This window comes from Aegilops tauschii, chromosome 2, assembly GCF_002575655.3.
Source record: "Aegilops tauschii subsp. strangulata cultivar AL8/78 chromosome 2, Aet v6.0, whole genome shotgun sequence".
Lineage (NCBI taxonomy): Eukaryota > Viridiplantae > Streptophyta > Magnoliopsida > Poales > Poaceae > Aegilops > Aegilops tauschii.
This window is the reverse complement of record NC_053036.3, coordinates 496,251,475-496,269,560: the sequence shown is the minus strand read 5'-3', so window position 1 is coordinate 496,269,560 and position 18,086 is coordinate 496,251,475. Positions and strand designations below refer to the sequence as shown.

At 45.9% G+C, this 18,086-nt stretch overlaps 1 long non-coding RNA gene across 1 annotated transcript; it reads left to right on the top strand.

The window, feature by feature from the left end:
- The first annotated feature begins 625 nt into the window (after positions 1–625).
- LOC120973632 (uncharacterized) lies at positions 626–5,196 on the top strand. Its single transcript, XR_012203166.1, has 2 exons — positions 626–2,158; positions 2,690–5,196. It is a non-coding gene; the product is annotated as an uncharacterized lncRNA (long non-coding RNA).
- Positions 5,197–18,086: the final 12,890 nt, after the last annotated feature.

Genomic DNA, 18,086 nt, shown 5'->3' with positions numbered 1-18,086 from the left:
CTGGTGGCGATTGACCTGACGATTTAGGTTGGTGCGTCGCCACCGCCCAGAACATATCCAGTGAAACGGGTCAACTCATGCACCAGGTGCACCACAAGGTTCTAGACCATTAGATTTAAAAGCTACGGACGAGATGCAGATATGAGAGAGGCTGAGGGTAAATTTGCGAAACGGACCTTGAAGTGCACCTGAATTCTGTACCCATCATCTTCTCCTCCGTTCGCCGTCTTCTATCGTGTGCCGCCGCTCAAATCGCCCATGTGACTGCCGTATCTTTTCTTCTCCTCCCTCTCCTGTACGTAGGCAGGGATCCCCATCCCGCCCCTTTATTCTACCTGGGGTGGTTGTCCGCCATAGAAGATTAAGGGCCTGTTTGGTAACGTCCCACGGCCACCAACTCCTCAAATCCTCAGCCAACAGCCAGCTCCCAACCCTGCGTACAAATAACTGGAAGTTGTGTTTCGTTCGTCACGGCAGCTTCCAACTCTTGTGCGTCTTTTCCAGCTCAAGCCCATTTATTGTTTTGTGGCCCAGTGGACAGCAGTTGTTGGGCTGCTAGCTGAAGGAATGGTAACGAGCTCAAGCGCAGAAAGGGACCGGGAGGGAATTAGATAGCGAACCGGTATGCTAGCCTTCACTTGGCGGTGGCAAGGGGCTTGTAATTTGTATGAACTCCAGCTTCCCTGATTTTGGAGAGATGGAAAAGTCCAGCTCCTCAACACCAGCAAAATTACACGCAGGTGGGCTGCCAGCTTCTCCTTCTCAGCTTCTTGGAGTTGCCCCGTTTGGCTCGGCTCTAGCCACGGAGTTGGAGAAGCTGGCAGCTGGAGAGCTGCCAAACAGGCCCTAAGCGCCCCTCGTTCCTCTGAAGCTACTTTGCATATCGAGGTATTGGGAGTGATGGCTCGTCGACGTTGAATCTTTAGAGGAACATGAATTGACAGTTTGATGCAGTTCAAGGATCAAAGGTATGGTTTCTCTAGTTTCCTTCCCTTGACCATCAGTCATACTGTATTTTGTTCTTCCAAATTGCGCATAATTTTCACTAATTCATTTCAAATCAACTGTATTGGGATACGGAAATTATGTGAAACGAATTGATGTATGATCTGCAATTATAAGGGTTAAGTTTACCCACAGCTGGAGCGGTAAGATTTGAAAATAGACAAACGATGTCCTCACTTTTCTGACCTTTCATGATTATAAACACTTTCCATGTTTGCCAAGTGAAAAGAAGTTTCCACATGACTGCTACTACTTGATATGAAGAAATTAGTACATGGGAATTATGGTATAGGTCAGTAAGTACATTATTTGGTACACATTCTTGTGAGGTACCTTTTTTATGTCCAACTGAGGAAGCCCTCACTAATTTTCATGTCTCAGATTTTGCTCTGAAGACTCTGAAGGTATCATACTTGTTGTATACTGCTTGTGAGTCATCCAAACCTTAAATCGTTTTTTCATGAAAAGTTGGCTCAAAAAAATTATAAAATGAAAACACTACAAGAAACCTGCTTATCTGTGACGGATTTCTGATGACAGTCTGGGATTCTATCACAGACTATGACGGCCCTTCGCACACAGTCATGGAAAACGTCACCGGTTAGCAAGCCGCGGATGGGCCTACGAAGGGCTACAACTCGATGACGGCCGTGCAGGAACTGTCACACAAATCGTTAAGGATTGAACAACGGGGCCGAATCGGGCTTAGTATTTATTTTATATAGAATAGACATACCGTCATGGATTACCGCTGATGTGGCGTGCCTCGCCTTGTTTGACCCACATGTCAGTTGCATTAGTCAAACACGACTTAAGAAAAAAAGATCTTATAGTATTCTTCAAGCCGCCGAAACAAAAAAAACACCCGCTCAATCGATCCCCTCGCTGGTCGCCGCCGCCGTCGATTTCCCGGGCGAGGGTGCTTAGATCCGGCGAGTTGGTAATTGTGGCGCCATCTTCTAGATCCCGTCGGAGTCGTCGCTGCCTGGGGTTTCCGTGCCCAACTGTCGACGAGCCGGCCGCCGGCCCCCATTGCCGCGGCGACGAGCCGACGGCCGCCCACCATTGTTGTGCGTACGAGCCAGCCACCGCCCGCAATTTCTTCAGCAGTCACTCCCCGTTGTTCCCCGACTCAACGCCGGCCGGCAGCTAGGTACGTCTCAGGCAAAAAGAATTGAATCTGTTCTGTTTTTGAATGCTTGAGCATACAGATTTCTAATCCTTAGTATTGTTATTCCATTGTAGTTGAATTGGTTGAGCTGAATGTCTTTTTGGGTACTACAGATTCAAGTGGTGCCATTAAAAAACAATTTCCAGTGGTTCGGTGTGTTCCTGGTATTGGACCTCTGAACCTGTAGGTGATGCACCTGGTAGTAGACTCATAAACATGTCGATTTAGCTATACGTTTGTGTTGTGATTTTTCTATACGTTATGCAAGTGATGCACCTGGTAGTAGACTCATAAACATGTCAATTTTGCTATATGTTTGTGTTGTGATTTTGTACATTATGTAACAGTATAAGTGGACTTGCTTTTTCTGCTGTGTGCAAGTTGTTTTTGTAGGTCATGTATCTTGCAGGGAATTGATGTTTTGCACAGCATGTTTCCTGGGAAATGCTAGTAAACATGTTTCCTCAATGATTATTTACCTTTGATTAAGTTGGTCTTTTTTCTGCAATGCAGATGGATAGACGTTGGATTTGTGGCACACTGTTCTCTCGGGAGTACATCGATGGTGTCAAAGAGTGTATGAACTTCATTCAAGCAAAATTCAGCGAGGATGAAGAAATACTCTGCCCATGTAGACAATGCCTTAATCACAAATACTGGCATCAGGCCATTGTGAACAAGCACATATTGACGAATGGCATGGAAAGTACATATACCCGCTGGATATATCATGGAGAAGACTTCAATGCAGATGTTATGAACATCCTGTTGATGTGCATGACTCCGAGGATGGTAACAATTGTGCTGATGACCGATTTGAAGAGATGTTTGGAGACCTATGCACAGCACTAGAACAAGATCAGAATGAAAATGAAAATGAAGATGGTAACAATGATGCAAACCCTTCTGAGAATGAGTCCTTTCTGGAGAATGTGAGGAAAGAGGCACCTTTATCATGGTTGTACCAAGTTTTGAAAGTTCTCATTTGTGGTAAAGCTTCTTCATTTGAAGTCATGCCATAGGATCACAAATAGTGCATTTACTGATATTTTGAAGCTGTTGGCTGAAGCATTCCCTTAACCCAATACACTCCCAAAATCGTATGCCGAAGCAAAGAATCTTCTAAAGGAATTAGGCCTTGGGTATGAGTCTATACATGTGTGCATCAATAATTCTGTTTTGTTTAGAAAGCAATATGCCAAGCATGACAATTGCCCAGTTTGTGGCATGTCAAGGTGGAAAGACCCTGCTAGAAAGAAGATACCACAGAAAGTTTTGAGACATTTTCCATTGGTGCCTAGGCTGAAGAGGATGTTTCTTTCCAAAAAATCATCAGAAGAAGCACAGTGGCACAAGCTAAATAGGGAGCCCGGTGAGAAGGAAATGAGTCATCCAGCTGACGGTGATGCGTGGCAACACTTTGATAAAAATATAAGAAATTTGCTAAGGATGCCAGAAACATCAGGCTTGGCATCGCCACCGATGGGTTCAAACCTTTCGGAAACTTTAACACAAACTATAGTATGTGACCTGTATTTGTTGTGCCATACAACCTTCCACCTTGGGCATGCATGGATCAGTCAAATTTCATGGTGGCTCTATTAATTCCAGGTCCTAAATCACCAGGCAAGCACTTTGATGTCTTTCTACAGCCACTTGTAGAAGATTTAATTGAGCTTTGGAACGGTGTGTGTACATATGATGCTGGTGAAGGAAAAATGTTTGATCTTCATGCTGCAGTTCTATGGTGCATTCATGATTACCCACCTCTAAGCGCACTTTCAGGGTGTACCACAAGAGGCTATGCTGCATGTATTCATTGTGACAAACACCCTCTTTCGTACAACCTAAGGAACAAAATTGGTTATATTGGGCATTATCGTTTCCTTCCAAAGGGACATCGTTTGCGAAGAAACAATGAATTTGTTGGTCTTCATGAACGCAATGATGAGCCGGGTAAATTCTCCAAGGAAGAGCTGCAAGCAGAACTGGAGAATTTGAAGCTGAGACATAATCTTGATTTCATGCACATCGAGAAAAATATATGTGAAAATCTCATTGGGACAATTCTGAACATGGAGGGGAAGACGAAGGACACACTTAACGCAAGGCTTGATCTCCAAGATCTGAATATTAAAGAGGAGTTGCATTTGAGGAAGGATGGAAACTCATATATGATGCCTCCGGCCCGGTATACCTTGTCTAAAGAACGAGTGATTGCATTTTGTCAATTTTTACGAGAGTTAAAGTTTCTAGATGGGTTTGCTTCCAATGTATCAAGATGTACAAGTGTTGATGGAACCAAGATCCAAGGCCTAAAAACACATGATTGTCACATTCTTTTGCAAAGAATCTTACCTGCTGGCATGAGAGGATTTCTGGACAATGATGTATATGAAGCAATAGCTGAGTTAGGCAAGTTTTTCAGGGAACTTTGCAGCAAAACTCTTAACAGGCAGTGGCGGAGCTTGAGCTGAAATCATGGGGGGGGGGGGCAAACATAATTTCTTTTGAATGATTTTTGGTGGATAAATAGGCCTAATACTAAGGTATATACAAAAAAATTCATATGAGCTGGGGGGCCATGGCCCAGGTTGGCCCCCACCAAGCTCCGCCACTGTTAACAGGGATGTGTTGGCTGAAATGAAGAAAGAAATCCCTGTAATTTTGTGTAAGCTAGAGAAAAATTCCCCCCTGCTTTCTTTGATGTGATGGTGCACCTTGCCGTACATTTACCCGAAGAGGCATTGCTCCGAGGTCCCGTACAATATTGGTGGATGTACCCAGTTGAAAGGAGGTTGTATACTTTGAAGCGATACGTGAGGAATAGGGCAAGACCAGAAGGTTCAATTTGCCGATGAATGCCTCACATTTTGTTCCAAGTACATGGATGATTTCGAAACCATATCTAATCATACACCGAGAAATGTAGGTTATTCCGATATGGTGTTGATGTTTTTGGGCATGGAGTAAATTTTACTTCAGAATATGAATATAAATACGTAGATGAGAAAAAAGAATATGATCAAATGGTGTGGTATGTGTTGAACAATTGTGGCCAAGATCAGAAATATATCGCATATGTTCTCACTTCTGAACTTATGTATGTTGCATTTGTCTTGTACATATGTGATCTATTGACTAATATGTTTTATCTTATTTCACAGAATGTTCAGAGATGAGTTCAAGAGAAAACGGGTGCCAAACATTGAAAAAGAGCTTCAGAAAGAATTTCACACATGGTTCAAGAACTACGCTAGTACACGTCTTAACACTAAACCAGTAAAATTGGAGATCTCATGCTAATGAAAGGCTCAAATTGAAAGAAAAATGGTTAGACATCGAAGTTGCATACAATGCACTATCGATTAAATATACATTGATATAGAAGTATGTAGCTACTTCAGAAGTGGAAAATATGATAGTTTGGCTTAGGAAGTTTGACTTCTACCTGAGTGTGTTTCGGTTTACATGATTATGGGAAAGTCCACGTGACCAAAGAAAGTCTCACTCCACCGCCAAATATATACTTCAACATTATCTTCTGATAATGAAATAAATGTCAAACAATGTGACATTAACGATTTGCAAAAGAACACACGATTCTGGGAAATAACACTTATATGATAAGAAGTTATGATGAGTAACAAATGCAACTAGATTATTTGTACTCTAGTGCAAGTGGGAGACTGTTGGAGATATGCTCTAGCGGCAAATAATAAAGCGTGTTTATTATCGTATCTCATTAGTTCATAATAAGTTTTATGTCGTGCTATAATTTTTTTGAGTAACTCACCGGGGGGAGTTCCCCCACCTGAATATATTGCTCAAAGTGTAACGCGGCCGCAACCGATTACAAGGAGTTATAATTACATGAGGGAAGGGGTTACATTGGGATACTGGCGCGTGAGAAAAGGAATGCCTGCCAAAGGAGGGCACAGTCCTTGTCGCCAGCCTTGTGAAGACAATGTATCCAGAGGTCTAGGTCGGCGATCATTAATCAGATTGTTGATGAAGAGTGGGTATCAATGTCGTGGAAGGTCATGGGATTTATGACTGCCCAGATTTTCCAGAGAATCATCAGGATGACAAGTGGTGTAGATGTTGCGGGAGCCCAGGTGTCTTCGTCTCCCAGACAGTGGCGATGGACAGCGGCGTGGGTAGTCCCAGCCAGTTCCAAACCCTGATCGCTAGGGGACAGTCCAGGAAGACGTGCCCCGTGTCTTCCAGGGGTGCATTGCATCTTGGGCAGGTGGAACTGTCGGAGATGTTCTTGTGGAAGAGGTTGGCCCTGCAATTGAGTCTTCCGTTGAATAGGAGCCAAGCAAAGATCTTGACCTTGGTGGGGACGCGAGTTTCCAAGATGAGCTTGGCGTTGAGGTCCTCTTCGTCCTCGCATGCAAGGATGACATATGCATTCCTTGTTGAGAAGGCCTTCCCACCGTGGAGGAACCGGAGTTCTTGGTCGGCCGAGGGCATGAAATCTTGCAAAATCATCGATAGAGAAACCAACTCTTGCGAAGCCACGGAGGTAAGGTGATCCTGTAGATTAGATTCCAAATCATCACATAGAATAGTTGCCACTCGCATGTGCTGTAGGGTGGAGTGTTGAAAGGATCGATATAGTTGACTAGAGCGGGGGGGGGGGGGGGGTGAATAGGCAACTAACAATTTTTAGCTTTTCTTTACCAATTTAAACTTTGCATCAAAGTAGGTTGTCTAGATATGCAACTAGGTGAGCAACCTATATGATGCAACAACAATAAGCACACACGCAAGCAAGAGATAAAGCACAAATAAGCTTGCATAAGTAAAGGCATGAGATAACCAAGAGTGGAGCCGGTGAAGACGAGGATGTGTTACCGAAGTTCCTTCCCTTTGAGAGGAAGTACGTCTCCGTAGGAGCGGTGTGGAGGCACAATGCTCCCCAAGAAGCCACTAGGGCCACCGTATTCTCCTCACGCCCTCACACAATGCGAGATGCTGTGATTCCACTATTGGTGCCCTTGGACGCGGCGACCGAACCTTTACAAACAAGGTTGGGGCAATCTCCACAACTTAATTGGAGGCTCCCAATGATACCACGAAGCTTCACCACAATGGACTATGGCTCCGCGGTGACCTCAACCGTCTAGGGTGCTCAAACACCCAAGAGTAACAAGATCCACAAGGGATTAGTGGGGGGATTCAAATTTCTCTTGGTGGAAGTGTAGATCGGGGCCTTCTCAACCAATCCCTAGAGAATCAACAAGTTTGATTGGCTAGGGAAGGAGATCGGGCGAAAATGGAGCTTGGAGCAACAATGGAGCTTGGAGGTGGAAGAGATAGTCAACTAGAGGAGGAAGACACCCCTTATATAGTGGAAGAACAAATCCAACCGTTATCCACCAACTCAACCTGCGCAACGCGGTACTACCGTACCTGAGGCGCGGTACTACCGCAGGGCCCCGCGGTACTACCGCCCACGCAGCAGAGACCAGAACAGCCTAAAATGCACTAAAGCAGAGGGCGGTAGTACTGCTGGCGCGGTACTACCGCTCCCCCTTGCGGTACTACCGCAAGGCAGAGGCTGTCCAGAGATGGGAAGGCACGGATTTAAAAAATTACATCTGTGGCTACTTCCGCAGAGTTGGATTCGATGCAAAAACCCGACGCGGTAGTACCGTAAGCCAGCAGCGTTACTACCGTGCGAGGCGCGGATGTAAAAAATTACATCCACCCCTTACTGCCGCGTACTTGCGGAACTAAGTCAGATACCACGGTACTACCGCTTACTAGAAGCGGTACTACCGTGGGCCCTTGCGGTACTACCGCACCAGTGGCCGGTACTACCGCAAGGTCCTGCGGTACCTAAGGAGCAGTACTACGGCACGCCCTAGTTCAGCAAGCAAGAGCAATATTTGCATAGACAAGGAAAACATAGGATACTCCAAAGGCTAGAGGAAAGGAGGTGCAAAGGAAGATGTGTACGTGAAGGATCCACCCAACCTTTCCAACGCGGACCCCCTCTTAATAGTACGGCTTCCCTACGACTCAATACCACCAAAAAGAAACAAAGAGAAACACCGTCTTCCATAGCCTTCAAGGGGAACCAAATCATATTGTGCCTAGTCAATATATCTGAAATATTCGATGCACATGATTAGTCCGCAAAAGCATTGTCATCAATCACCAAAACTAACTAAGGGATAAAAATGCCCTTACAATCTCCCCCTTTTTGGTGGATTGATGACAACACGGGATTTGCACGAGGGTATAACGCAAAGAGCAAGGGCAAACCCCAAGTCTCTAAAATATAGACGGGCTCCCCCTAGATGTGTGCTATCTCGATGAGTGCTTTGGACTGCACGGCACACATACTAGGATCAACACTCCCCCTATATTTTATAGACATGGCAAATCTTGCAATAAGGCTAAAGCTAAGCAAGATAGACAGGAGCATAATGTAATAAGCACAAGATAGAATAAGCTCACTACGGTACGATAGAGTGCATATGTCTTACACCATATGATAGTAGGTCTCATGAGCACAAACCAAAGCAAACCAAAGCAAACGAAATAAACGAATTTCAACTGACCCAAACACGACACAACTCGAAAATCCTACACTCTCTCCCCCTTTGGCATCGAGACGCCAAAAAGGCAGAGAGGACACCTACAGCAATAGTGGTGGCTCAAGCGGAGTAGTCACTTGCACTCTCCCCGTCAGACTCTGCAGCTGGGACGGACTCCTCCTCAGACTCGGTCGACCGATAACCCTGCTTGCGCATCCATTCTGCCTCTGGGGTGATGTGCACCTCTGACCCGCTAGATATGTTCTCGCCAAAGGTCCTGAAAATCCGCTTGTCGCGGCGGCGAGTCTCCTTGGAAGCCACATGGGTCTGGTACTGCCCCTTTGCCTGCATACAGAACAAAACCTTCATCTTGTTCTTCAGTCGCTTGGCCCAAGAAGGCTCAAAGGTGGGAGGGATGTAACCCTTAGAGCTGTCCTCGTCTGCTGCCTCCTCCTCATCTTCATTTGCATCCACGTCCATGGCAGCCGCAGTATCAGCACGAGAGGTAGTGTTGGCCCACTAAGGCTTGATACGGAGGTTGATGGGCTCATGCCGGATCCAACCAGGGGCCTCAAACTCATCGTGAGGGTAGACCCACTCCCAAGTAGCCGAGATCAACTGAAACAGATAAGGTCCATAGATGGGGACCTTGCGGTTGTAGACCGCAAACCGAAGCTCATGCCACATGATATGTGAGACATCAAGTGGTAGTGTCTGAGAGTTGCGAGCATCTTCACACAGGAGCATCATATCCACAAGATAGGCATGCACCTTGTCCTTGTCCCCAATGCGTGGGAAGAGAGTGTTGCGGAAGATCCGGTGCATGATGTCAAGAAAGGAGTTGAGTACCCAAGATGACTTGCCATTGGAGAGCTTCTTCTCCACATAGAAGGGCATAAGCTTGTTCTTGTTGGCAGACTCGGGATTGGCATGAGGGCGAACACCTTGGGGTGTGGCGAGCCCCTCATCCGGAACCCCAAGTAAAGTCATGAATTCCTTCCAAGTAGCAGTCAGCTGCCGACCATTGGTCATCCAAGTCATGGTCCTTTCCTCATTGGGATGAAAATGCACTGAGGCAAAGAACTGAGCAAGGATCTCAGGATCATAGTCTTTGTGGAATGAGATGATATGCTCAATGCCAAATTGCTCCACTAGGTCTAAAGCCTCACCAAAGTATTCCCGGTGCGCCTCTTTCCGCATGTGATGCATGTTGATCCACTTCACCTCCACATAGGTGTTTTGCTTGGCCTTGATGACATCCAGATAAATGAGATTCTGCTGCTTGGTCCAGAATAGCTCATTCCCTCGAAAGTTGGCACGAGGATTTCCATATGGATTGATCTTCCTCCGAGAGATGAACTCAGCAAGCGGTATCTCATCCATACCCTTGGCGGGTTCCTTCTCTTTGGTGGCGGTGGTCTTGGTTCTGCGTTGGGGGGGCATTGGAGCCCTCTGTTGCCTCTGTGTTGTGCATACGCTTGGATCCCATGTCACGGCTTGGATTGGAGCGGCGAGCCGGAGCACCTGAGCCACCACCTAAAACACACACCACAAAACAAACACGCACGAAACGCGAGAAGGATCAATGCAAAGCAGGTGAAACAAGTAGACATGGCACGTGAGAAGTGCCACAAGAGGGATTTGAGACAACGGTAGTATCGTGTGTTGCGCCATGAGCGGTAGTACAGCTCCAAGGAGCGGTAGTACCGTAGACGCGGTAGTACCGCACCAGCAGGGCGGTAGTATTGGACGTGCGGTAGTACCGCACCTAAAGAGCGGTAGTTCCGCACGGTTGCAGATCTGAAACGGCCACGGAGATCTGAGCACAACCGTGTCAACACGCGGTACTACGGTCGATCAAATCCATCACGGGACAACTATAGCAAGTACCATAACTACACAATACTACTCTCCTACGTCCTACTCTTGCATAGATTTGGCCTAAAATCTCAAGAACAACTTGCATCTCCCCAAAACCTAAAAGCAACAAGACGAACAAGAAAAATGGAGGGATTGGGGAGAAACCTTGTTCCATGGCAAGAGGGAGTGGTGGGGAACAATCCCACCGGTACGAATCCGAGGAGAGTGGTCGGAGATGGAGATCCAGCGAGGACCTCCGGCGCCGTTCTTGAGCGAGAGAGGGAGAGAGACGGAGTGGGGAGAGAGACGAATGGGTATGGGGGAGTTAGAACTCCCCCTGCCCGTGTTTAACCCCCCACGCGCCCTCGACCGCACGGTAGTACCGCACGTCATCGCGGTACTACCGCCAAGGGCGGAAGTACCGCTCCCCCAGGCGGCAGTAAAAAATTACTGCCGCGCTGGGTGCGGAAGTACCGTGTTCTCCTCACGCGGTAGTACCGCACGTCATTGCGGTAGTACCGCCCGGGCGGAAGTACCGCACCGAGGCCTTAGTACCGCTCCCCCAGGCAGCAGTAAAAACTTACTTCCGTGCTGAGTGCGGAAGTACCGCGCGTCCCCCCCTTTGCGGTAGTACCATGGCAGGCCGCGGTAGTACCGTGAGCTCAAGAAAAGACAGTTTCAACCAAAAGAGAGAACATCGAAGCACGGAACCTTCAAGCGAGAGACCACACCAAAGAGCTAACACACTGGACACCATAATCACAAGCTCGGCACGAAGGAAGAGAGGCAAGAGACAACACAGACCAAAAACGAGACACAAACTCTCCAAGGAGAGGGCGGTGGCCGGAGCCACCTATGTGTTGGAAATATGCCCTAGAGGCAATAATAAATAGGTTATTATTATATTTCCTTGTTCATGATAATCGTTTATTATCCATGCTAGAATTGTATTGATAGGAAACTCAGATGCATGTGTGGATACATAGACAACACCATGTCCCTAGTAAGCCTCTAGGAGACTAGCTCGTTGATCAATAGATGGTTACGATTTCCTGACCATGGACATTGGATGTCGTTGATAACGGGATCACATCATTAGGAGAATGATGTGATGGACAAGACCCAATCCTAAGCCTAGCACAAGATCGTGTAGTTCGTTTACTCAGAGCTTTTCTAATGTCAAGTATCAGTTCCTTAGACCATGAGATTGTGCAACTCCCGGATACCGTAGGAATGCTTTGGGTGTACCAAACGTCACAACGTAACTGGGTGGCTATAAAGGTACACTACAGGTATCTCCGAAAGTGTCTGTTGGGTTGGCACGAATCGAGACTGGGATTTGTCACTCCGTGTAAACGGAGAGGTATCTCTGGGCCCACTCGGTAGGACATCATCATAATGTGCACATTGTGACCAAGGAGTTGATCACGGGATGATGTGAGTTACGGAACGAGTAAAGAGACTTGCCGGTAACGAGATTGAACAAGGTATAGGGATACCGACGATCGAATCTCGGGCAAGTAACATATCGATAGACAAAGGGAATTGCATACGGGATTGATTGAATCCCCGACATCGTGGTTCATCCGATGAGATCATCGTGGAACATGTGGGAGCCAACATGGGTATCCAGATCCCGCTGTTGGTTATTGACCGGAGAACGTCTCGGTCATGTCTGCATGGTTCCCGAACCCGTAGGGTCTACACACTTAAGGTTCGGTGACGCTAGGGTTATAGAGATATTAGTATGCGGTAACCCGAAAGTTGTTCGGAGTCCCGGATGAGATCCCGGACGTCACGAGGAGTTCTGGAATGGTCCGGAGGTAAAGATTTATATATGGGAAGTCTTATTTTGGTCGCCGGAAAAGTTTCGCACTTTATCGGTATTGTACCGGGAGTGCCGAAAGGGGTCCGGGGGTCCACCAAGGGGGTCCACCAGCCCCGGGGGGCCACATGAGCTGTAGGGGGTGCGCCTTGGCCTATATGGGCCAAGGGAACCAGCCCCAAGAGGCCCATGCGCCAAGAGATAAGAAAAAGGGATAGTCCTAAAAGGGGAAGGCACCTCCGAGGTGCCTTGGGGAGGAAGGACTCCTCCCTGGCCGCACCCTTCCTTGGAGGAAGGGCCAAGGCTGCGCCCCCCTCTCCCTTGGCCCTATATATAGTGGGGGGAGGGAGGGCAGCAAGATCTAAGCCCTGGCGCCTCCCTCTCCCTCCCGTGACACCTCTTCCTCCCCGCTTGCGCTTGGCGAAGCCCTGCCGGGATCCCGCTACTTCCACCACCACGCCGTCGTGCTGCTGGATCTCCATCAACCTCTCCTCCCCCTTGCTGGATCAAGAAGGAGGAGACGTCGCTGCTCCGTACGTGTGTTGAACGCGGAGGTGCCGTCCGTTCGGCGCTAGGATCATCGGTGATTTGGATCACGACGAGTACGAGTCCATCAACCCCGTTCTCTTGAACGCTTCCGCTCGCGATCTACAATGGTATGTAGATGCACTCCCCTTCCCCTCGTTGATAGATTACTCCATAGATTGATCTTGGTGATGCGTAGAAAATTTTGAATTTCTGCTACGTTCCCCAACAGTGGCATCATGAGCTAGGTCTATGCGTAGTTTCTATGCACGAGTAGAACACAAAGCAGTTGTGGGCGTAGATGTTGCCAATTCTTCTTGCTGCTACTAGTCTTATCTTGTTTCGGCGGCATTGTGGGATGAAGCGGCCCGGACCGACCTTACACGTACGCTTACGTGAGACAGGTTCCACCGACTGACATGCACTAGTTGCATAAGGTGGCTAGCGGGTGTCTGTCTCTCCCACTTTAGTCGGAACGGATTCGATGAAAAGGGTCCTTATGAAGGGTAAATAGAAATTGGCATATCACGTTGTGGTTTTACGTAGGTAAGAAACGTTCTTGCTAGAAACCTATACAAGCCACGTAAAAACTTGCAACAACAATTAGAGGACGTCTAACTTGTTTTTGCAGCATGTGCTATGTGATGTGATATGGCCAGAAGATATGATGAATGATATATGTGATGTATGAGATTGATCATATTCTTGTAATAGGGATCACGACTTGCATGTCGATGAGTATGACAACCGGCAGGAGCCATAGGAGTTGTCTTTATTTTTGTATGACCTGCGTGTCATTGAATAACGCCATGTAAATTACTTTACTTTATTGCTAAGCGCGTTAGCCATAGAAGTAGAAGTAATCGTCGGCGTGACAACTTCATAAAGACACAATGATGGAGATCATGATGATGGAGATCATGGTGTCATGCCGGTGACAAAGATGATCTTGGTGCCCCGAAGATGGAGATCAAAGGAGCAAGATGATATTGGCCATATCATGTCACTATTTGATTGCATGTGATGTTTATCATGTTATGCATCTTATTTGCTTAGAACGACGGTAGCATAAATAAGATGACCCCTCACTAAAATTTCAAGAGACGTGTTCCCCCTAACTGTGCACCATTGCGAAGGTTCGTTGTTTCGAAGCACCACGTGATGATCGGGTGTGATAGATTCTAACGTTCGAATACAACGGGTGTTGACGAGCCTAGCATGTACAGACATGGCCTCGGAACACATGCGAAACACTTAGGTTGACTTGACGAGCCTAGCATGTACAGACATGGCCTCGGAACACAAGAGACCGAAAGGTCGAACATGAGTCGTATAGTAGATACGATCAACATGGAGATGTTCACCGATGATGACTAGTCCGTCTGACGTGATGATCGGACACGGCCTAGTTTGACTCGGATCATGTATCACTTAGATGACTAGAGGGATGTCTATCTGAGTGGGAGTTCATTAATCAGATGAACTCAATTATCATGAACATAGTCAAAAGGTCTTTGCAAATTATGTCATAGCTTGCGCTTTAGTTCTACTGTTTAAGATATGTTCCTAGAGAAAATTTAGTTGAAAGTTGGTAGTAGCAATTATGCGGACAGGGTCCGTAAACTGAGGATTGTCCTCATTGCTGCACAGAAGGCTTATGTCCTTAATGCACCGCTCGGTGTGCTGAACCTCAGCGTTGTCTGTAGATGTTACGAAACATCTGACATACACGTTTTGATGACTACGTGATAGTTCAGTGCGTATTGCTAACGGTTTAGAATTGTGGCACCAAAGACGTTTTTGAAACGTCGCAGAACATATGAGATGTTCCGAAGACTGAAATTGGGATTTCAGACTAGTGCCCACGTTAAGAGGTATGAGACCTCTGACAAATTTCTTAAGCCTGCGAACTAAGGGAGAAAAACTCAATCGTTGAGCATGTGCTCAGATTGTCTGAGTACTACAATCACTTGAATCGAGTGGGAGTTGATCTTCCAGATGAGATAGTGATGGTTCTCCATAGTCACTGCCACCAAGCTATTAGAGCTTCGTGATGAACTATAACATATCAGGGATAGACATGATGATCCTTGAGCAACTCGCGATGTTTGACACCGCGAAAGTAGAAATCAAGAAGGAGCATCAATTGTTGATGGTTAGTAAAACCACTAGTTTCAAGAAGGGCAAGGGAAGAAGGGATACTTCATGAAACAACAAATCAGTTGCTGCTCTAGTGAAGAATCCCAAGGTTGAACCCAAACCCGAGACTGAGTGCTTCTGTAATGAGGGAAACGGTCACTAAAGCAGAGCTACCCTAGATACTTGGTAGATGAGAAGGCAGGCAAGGTCGACAAAGTATATTGGATATACATTATATGAATGTGTGCTTTACTAGTACTCCTAGCAGCACCAGGGTATTAGATACCGGTTCGGTTTCTAAGTGTTAGTAACTCGAAATAAAAGCTGCGGAATAAACGGAGACTAGCTAAAGGTGAGATGACGATATGTGTTGGAAGTGTTTCCAAGGTTGATGTGATCAAGCATCGCATGCTCCCTCTACCATCGAGATTTGGTGTTTGCGTTGAGCATGATTGGATTATGTTTGTCACAATACGGTTATTCATTTAAGGAGAATAATGGTTACTCTGTTTATTTGAATAATACCTTCAATGGTCTTGCACCTAAAATGAATCTCGATCGTAGTGATACACATGTTCGTGCCAAAAGATATAAAATAGTAATGATAGTACCACATACTTATGGCACTGCCATTTGAGTCATATTGGTATAGAACGCATGAAGAAGCTCCATGTAGAAGGATCTTTGGACTCACTCGTTTTTGAAAAGATTGAGACATGCGTACCATGTCTATTGGTATATATGCATGAAGAAACTCCATGCAGATGGATCGTTTGGACTCACTTGATTTTGAATCACTTGAGACATGCAAATCATACCACATGGGCAAGATGACTGAAAGGCCTCATTTTTCAGTAAGATGGAACAAGAGAGCAACTTATTGGAAGTCACACATTTTGATGTATGCAGTCCAATGAGTGCTAAGGCATGCAGTGGATATCGTTATGTTCTTACTTCACAGATGATTTGAGTAGATGCTGAGTGTATTTACTTGATGAAACACAAGTCTGAATTATTGAAAGGTTCAAGTAATTTCAGAGTGAAGTTGAAGATCGTCGTGACAAGAGGATAAAATGTCTGTGATATGATCATAGAGATGAGTATCTGAGTTACGAGTTTGGCACACAATTAAGACATTGTGGAAAGTGTTTCACAATTAATACCGCCTGGAACACCATAGTGTGATGGTGTGTCCGGACATCATAGCTGCACCCTATTGGATATGGTGCATACCATGATGTCTCTTATCAAATTACCACTATCGTTTATGGGTTAGGCATTAGAGACAACCGCATTCACTTTAAAAGGGGCACCACGCAATTCCGTTGAGACGACACCGTTTAGAGAAACCTAAGTTGTCGTTTCTTAAAATTTTGGGGCTGCGATGCTTATGTGAAAAAGTTTCAGGCTGATAAGCTCGAACCCAAAGCGGATATATGCATCTTCATAGAATACCCAAAACAGTTGGGTGTACCTCCTATTTCAGATCTGGAAGCAAAAGTAATTACTTCTAGAAACGAGTCCTTTCTCGAGGAAAAGTTTCTCTCGAAAGAATTGAGTGGGAGGATGGTGGAGACTTGATAAGGTTATTGAACCGTCACTTCAACTAGTGTGTAACAGGGCACAGGAAGTTGTTCCTGTGGCACCTACACCAATTGAAGTGGAAGCTTATGATAGTGATCATGAAACTTCGGATCAAGTCACTACCAAACCTCGTAGGACGACGAGGATGCGTGCTACTTCAGAGTGGTACGTGATCCTGTCTTGAAAGTCATGTTGTTAGACAACAATGAACCTACGAGCTATGGAGAAGCGATGGTGGGCCCATATTCTGACAAATGGTTAGAAGCCATGAAATCCGAGATAAATGGAGAAGAAGACGGACGTGGACGGTAATGTTACCGTCTATGAAGCTCGACTTGTGGCAAAGAGTATTTCCACAAGTTCAAGGAGTTGACTACGATGAGATTTTCTCATCCGTAGCGATGCTTAAGTCTGTCGGAATCATGTTAGCATTAGCTGCATTTGTGAAATCTGGCAGATGGATGTCAAAACAAAGTTTCCTTACCAGTTTTCGTAAGGAAAGGTTGTATGTGATACAATCAGAAAGGTTTTGTCGATCCTAAGGATGCTAAAAGGTATGCTAGCTCCAGCGATCCTTCCATGGACTAGAGCAAGCATCTCGGAGTCAGAATATACGCTTTGATGGAGTGATCAAAGTTTTTGGGTTTATACAAAGTTTGTTAGAAACTTGTATTTACAATAAAGTGAGTGGGAGCGCTACAACATTTCTGATAAGTATATGTGAATGACATATTGTTGATCCGAAATGATGTGAAATTTCTGGAAAGCATAAAGGGTTGTTTGAAAGGAGTTTTTCAAAGGAAGACCTGGATAAAGCTGCTTACGTATTGGGCATCAAGATCTATAGAGATAGATCAAGACGCCTGATGATACTTTCAAAGAACGCACACCTTGACATGATTTTGAAAGAGTTCAAAATAGATCAGCAAAGAAGGAGTTCTTGGCTGTGTTACAAGGTGTGAGTATTGAGTAAGACTCAAGACCTGACCACAGCAGAAGAGAGAGAAAGGACGAAGGTCGTCCCCTATGCTTTAGATGTAGGCTGTACAGTATGCTATGCTGTGTACCGCACATGAAGTGTGCCTTGCCATGAGTTGGTCAAGGGGTACAATAGTGATCCGGGAATGGATCACATGACAGCGGTCGAACTTATGCTTAGTATCTAGTGGACTAAGGAATTTTCTCGATTATGGAGGTGAAAAGGAGTTCATCGTAAAGGGTTACGTCGATGCGAACTTTGACACTAATCCGGATGACTCTGAGTAGTAAACCGGATTCGTATAGTAGAGCAATTATTTGAAATGGCTCCAAATAGCGCGTGGTAGCATCCACAAGATGACATAGATATTCGTAAAGCACACACGGATCTGAAAGGTTCAGACCCGTTGACTAATAACCTCTCTCACAAGCATAACATGATCAA